This window comes from Cucurbita moschata, unplaced genomic scaffold (genome assembly GCF_002738365.1).
Source record: "Cucurbita moschata cultivar Rifu unplaced genomic scaffold, Cmos_1.0 Cmo_Scf00104, whole genome shotgun sequence".
Lineage (NCBI taxonomy): Eukaryota > Viridiplantae > Streptophyta > Magnoliopsida > Cucurbitales > Cucurbitaceae > Cucurbita > Cucurbita moschata.
This window is the reverse complement of record NW_019268620.1, coordinates 6,006-12,195: the sequence shown is the minus strand read 5'-3', so window position 1 is coordinate 12,195 and position 6,190 is coordinate 6,006. Positions and strand designations below refer to the sequence as shown.

The 6,190-nt window shown below is 36.2% G+C and overlaps 1 long non-coding RNA gene across 1 annotated transcript in view; it reads left to right on the top strand.

Moving 5' to 3' along the window:
- LOC111439732 overlaps positions 1 to 6,190 on the top strand; it is a 10,251-nt gene that overhangs the window by 3,164 nt on the left and 897 nt on the right. The window contains exon 2 of the long non-coding RNA XR_002709851.1: positions 2,743 to 2,744. This is a non-coding gene — a long non-coding RNA (uncharacterized LOC111439732). The remainder of the gene's footprint in view (positions 1 to 2,742; positions 2,745 to 6,190) is intronic.

Here is a 6,190-nt window from a genome sequence, read left to right as displayed (position 1 = left end):
AATGTGACATGAATTGCAACCTCTTTTGATAATTTTGACAACATTTTCTTCACATCTTCATTGAAGTATATTGTATGAATGATGTCTCTTGGTTCATATCAGGTAGGGGGGATGAATCAATATGATAAAGATGTGGTTCCAAGAAATTTGAAATAGGAATAGAGAAAAGAGGTTGGGCCTAGGAGATAGAGATAACAGGAAAGTGAGTTTCATTAGATTGAGCATGGTGGGTGATATATAGCTTAGTGGTGGCAAGATCAAGACAGCGGAACCCTTTATGAGCAGAACTATAACCCAAAAAAATACAAGGAGTGCTACGGGGAGAAAGCTTGTTAGGCATATAATCACGCAAATAAGGATAAACACGACAACCAAAGGGATGAAAATTGTCATAATGTGGAGTGTAGCAATAAAGAAGTTCAAAGGGCGACTTACCTCCAAGAAGTGGAGTAGGCAACCAGTTGATAATATAAGCTGCAGTGCTGAAGGCGTCAACCCAAAAACGAGGAGAAAGATGAGAGTGAAAGAGAAGGGCCAAGCCAGTGTCAGTCACATGACGATGTTTTCTCTCAGCACGACCATTTTGAGCAGGTGTATATGGACAAGAGAGTTGATGGTGGATGCTAGAATTACGTAAATGAGTTTTGAAACAAGTACTAGTAAATTCGGTACCACCATCGCTTTGAAATACCTTGATATGAGAAAAATATTGATTTTTCACAAATTTTTGAAATTGAAGAAAAATATAAAAAAAAATCAGATTCAAATTTTAAAGTGTAAAGCCAAGTGAATCGAGAATAATCATCAATAAAAATAACATAATAAAGAAAACCCAAATTTGATTTGACAGAAGAAGGACCCCAAAGATCACAATGAATAAGATCTAACACATGAGACGACCTGCGTTCATTGCGGGAATAAGGCAATCGATGACTTTTCGCAAGCTGACAAGTATTACATAATGATGGAGAAGGTAATAAAGACGTAAGAGAAAGATGACCTTTTTTATTTAAAAAAGAAATAACAGAATGATTCACATGACCCAGACGAGCATGCCATAAATCATATGAAGCACGTAAAGATTTGTTTCTAAGAACTGAAATAAAAGCAGAGTTGCCGCGCTCCAGCACATATAGCCCTCCATCTCTTTTACCGGTTGCCACCACCCTTCTTGTTTGACGATTCTGGATAGTAATAAGATTATTAGTAAATGTAACGGAGAGAGGAAAATCAGACGTTAATTTACTTATGAAAGAAGATTTTTAGTGAGGTGAGGGACAACCAAGACATCTAATAAGTGAATATTTGGAATAGGAGAAAGAGTATCGGTGTGGGTAATGGGGGACAACCAAGACATCTAATAAGTGAATATTTGGAATAGGAGAAAGAGTATCGGTGTGGGTAATGGGTAGGGATGCACCGTTTCCTACGATCACAGAGTCCTTACCCGTGTAATTTTTAGACTGAGGTAATGGGTAGGGATGCACCGTTTCCTACGATCACAGAGTCCTTACCCGTGTAATTTTTAGACTGATCCAGAATAGATAGGTCGGCAGTCATATGGGCTGAAGCCCCAGTGTCCAGAAACCAATCAGTAGCATCGGGTCCCTCAATAGAACATGACGTGTTAAAGGCTTCAGCAAGGTGAGCATGAGAAGAATCAGGTCGAACATACCATTGGTTGCAGCGGTCAGCATAATGGCCCTCTTTGCGGCATATTTGGCAATGAGGTGGTCAATGACCCTGACCTAGTGGGTTCGTCCTCGATTAGAAGAGTTGTTTTTGTGAGAATAAGAACGACCTCGCTGGTTGCTAAAGGAAGCAGAATGGCTTCCATGGGTGCGACCACAATTAGTGGTTGTGAATGCTGTAGGAGTGGAGTCAGAGGACTCAAGAAAGTGCTGGACAACTCAAAACTTTCAGCTTTAGAGACTAAATCTGCAAAACAGGGGATAGGGGTGAGAGCCATCTGAGCAGTAGAAAAAGCTGAAAATTCGGTGCCAAGTCCATGAAGAAACCAGTGCACTTTATCAATGTCCTCGACAGGTTTGCCAATGGCATGAAGTTGGTCACAAATTTTTTTGAAGGTATAGGCATACTCAGCAACAGGTTTGGTGCCACGTTTCATCAACTGCAAGTCATCCTTGAGTCTCAGCTCACAAGCTTTTGACTGATGGCTGAACGTAGTTTTCAATGCAAGCCAAACATTACGTGCAGCAGAGAGACTAATGACAACAGCCATGGCTTCCTCAGTGAGAGAGGAGAGCAGGAGACAGAGAAGTCGTTGATCGGCTGCTCTCCATGCCAAATATTTGGGGTTGAGTGTTGAGGAGGTTTCTGGTTCAAAGCGAGGTTGTGGAATCATAGTTTCATCAACATAGCCCAACATGTCTTGACTCTCAAGGAGAGGGAGAAGTTGGCTTTTCCAAAGAAGATAATTGGAGGAAGAAAGTTTGATGGTGATCATATGGATTAGAGTATTGAAAGGAAGAAGATGATAAGAAGATTCGGAAGCCATAGAGAAGAAAGGATCAGGGTTTTTAAACCGAAAGGGCTCTGATACCATGTGAATGTTTGATTAATCCACCACACCTAAATGGTGGTGAGAGTTCTCTTATTTATAATCATTTACAGAATACAGAAATATGGTAAATTACAAATAATATGGAAATAGCAATAAAAGAAAAGAATAATAAATGAATACAATATATTTACCTTTAATAAAAGGACAAATATGGTAAGCCGTAATGTAAGGCATATATCTAGATATTTTCCTTATAATGAATGGTAACTATCCTTAACAAATACAAAGTTAATATTGAGAAAAGAAAAAACAACTCGCATTCTAAGGACATGTAAATAAAATATAGATTGTCAAGTCGTAGATTGTGAATTATAAGTCGTTTTGGAGTACTCTTTATTAACTCCAATTTGGCGTGGAAGGGTTGGATGGAAACTGATATGATATGGAATCAATACAAGGGGAATAAGATTCAAATTACCTTGTTGATCGAATATCTCAAGGCAAGAACATTGTTTGAGATTCGAACCACTCCACAAGCAAGATCGATCATGTCTAACTTGAATGATTCTTGTTGATCAAATATCTCAATGCAAGAACACTTGATTGAGATTCGAATCACTCCACAAGCAAGATTGATCATGTTGAGCTTGAATGATTCTACATGCAACCTAAACTACATAGAATTGCAAAGAAACTTAGCCATTGGCTAAAGAAGAGCACAAATGCTTTTTTTACTATATTTTCCAAGTCTACATTACAAATACAACATACATGACTTTATATAGCCTCAAAATGAAACTATTAAATGCATTCCAAAAGTTGTAACATTCATACTTAATGACCATAATTATCCATTATGTAAATGTAACCTAAAGTAAATAAAATGTCTTAAAATACAATAACTCTAAATTACTCTAAACTATAACCCACCCAAAATTTGTAACAATCAAACTTCATTCTTCTCCAATGTGGCATGAATTGAAACATCTTTTGAAAATTTCAACAATATTTTGTTCAGATCTTCATTGAAGTATATTGTATGATTGATGTCTCTTTGTTCATATCAGTTTGGTTTTATGTCCTACAACTCATAGTTGGTAAACAAAAACATATTCTGTTTTCAATAAAGTTTTTATTGATGTTTATTCAGTAAAGATTGTTATTGAAAAAAGTGAATGTTACGATCATTAATCTAAATCTAATAAATTAAGAACACTCTGGCTATAGTATGATTACTTGTACTATATGTAGAGACATAAGAGTGGATCAAGTTCAAGTATATAGTCAAAATGATCTATAGTACAGAGATAAGGCTGAGTACCTTATTATGGGGACACTGTGGATGCGACCCACTTTTGTATATGATTTAAACAATGTGATCACTAAATTGTACATGTGGAGATATGTGAGTGGGGGCGTCCTATGCAATGAGTATTGCATAAGATCGAACCATGAAGAAAACAACTCTCACTTTATAATGCGGTTTACTGTTGAGACTGATTTTTTTCATTTGATGACCTAGGTAACTCGATCTTAATCCTGAGATAACTACGAACTCTTGTTTATTCGAAATTATCCTTAGATTTACATGGGTGAGAGTGGCCCGAGTTCGCCGACTTAATAAGCCTCCTATTTCAGGGGTAAGAATGGGTGAATAGCTGGAGACATAGGGTGTATGATGGAACTCACTCCTACCCGCTCTTAGGGATAGTAAAGAGGTTGTTCCCTTAAGTACTGACTCCACCCTCTCATTGGCCCGAGAGCGATTCGCTTTGGTGGTTGGACCACAAACTGATTGTTCATTAGAGGATCAGTGGGACTTAAGGAACAAAAAGTAACTTTAGGGGTAAAACGGTAAATTGACCCATCTCTGCTTACGAACAACTTGTGAAGAATCGACTTATTAATCATTGTTATATCAAATGGACAGAAATATATCTATAGTGGGGGGAGTGCAACTACTAGGCTATAGTGGAGTGTCCTAGTAGTTAACGAATGTTGGTTAACAAGGTTAATTAGTTTAGCCAGTTAATCTCAGATCATTGGAGCCCATGATCTGTAGGTCCATTAGGTCCCTCTGCTAGCTCATATTGGACTAAACCTTGGAACAGTGTGACGAGTGAGTTCGAAGTGTTTGAATTCAAATTAGGGAATACATGCTAAATATATACGATATATTTATCCTCATTTTGTTTTTATTATAAATTGAACAAAAAGAGAGAATTGGAGATATTTAAATAAGATTTAAATATTTTGATGATGAATACTGATTCATAATCAATATGTGCCCGAATTGATTGGGATTGACATTTTATTTAATGTTAAATATTAATTAAATTGTTTAATTAATCATTTAATATTATTTTGATTTGAAATTAATTATTTAAATTAATTGTTGAATTAAAATAAAGAAAGTCAAAATGTTTATTCACAAATCCACGTGTGAGTTGGTGGAAGATTGAGTGTCAATATATGGTTTAACCAAACTTGCATGTTTGCCACATAATCCCACAAATTTGAGTAGAATTTTGAGTGTCAAAATTTGGTTTAACCAAACATGCATGTTTGCCAAATAAACCCCACAAATTTGAGTGGAATTTTGAGTGTCAAAATTTGGTTAACTCAAATTTGCATGCTTGCCACATAATCCCACAAATTTGAGTGGAATTTTGAGGGTCAAAATTTGGTAATCTCAAATTTGCATGAACATGCAAATATAACTCTATAAATAGACTGAGTGGAATTTTGAGTGTCAAAATTTGGTAATCTAAAATTTGCATGAACATGCAAATATAACTCTATAAATAGAGTGATCAAGGTACATGGAAATTCTTCTTCACAAGCTTTGAAAAAATCTATCAAAGCTCTCTCTTTACATATACTAAATTCCTATCAAGTTTCATCACTCACCGGATTCCACAATCCCGTTCTAAGGCCGGAGAATAGTAGGAAAGACACTAGTGGTGGTTCAAAACCGTTCGTGAGGAAAAAGGAATTTGAACTACAAAAGGTTAGTATTCAAACGCATTGAGTTCTAATGCTTTTGAACATGCTAGCTAATTTACTATAATTGATGTACTTAGAGTGCCTAAGATCCAAATTGCTTACGCACGTGTTATAGTAAATTAATTACTTATCAAGATTATTTTAACTTTTTTGGCCAAATAAGAAGTTGTAGGCCAATCGCGGACGAGACTAGCAGGCTCGAGACAACAAGGAATCCTTTTCTAAGTTTGTTTTAAGTACATGTGCTTTTGTTGTTGAAAATGATTATTTTGTGTTGTAAAATATACTTGATTCACATGTTTTACTTGTCATGTATGAAATTTTATGTTTTATGACCGATTTTCAAAGCAAAATATCTGTTAGTGGTAACTCATGTAAATCGAGCTGTCGATGAACAGGTGTTATAGAAGCATTGCTCGAGCACTATACGGTAACAGCGGGGATCGTCCCAAGGCATCCACTTGTGTCTGTTTATTTTGAATTTCTACATTTAGCTTTTAATTGTTTGTTGACTATTGGTCAAGGTAAGAAGTGCTGCTCGAGAACTATGAGGTCACAGAGGGTGTCGTCCCAAGGAATCCAGTGGTTTGTTTATTTTAAATTTCTACATTTCTTTTTTAGTTGTTTGTTGGTGGTCAGTCGAAGTAAGAAGCTGCAACA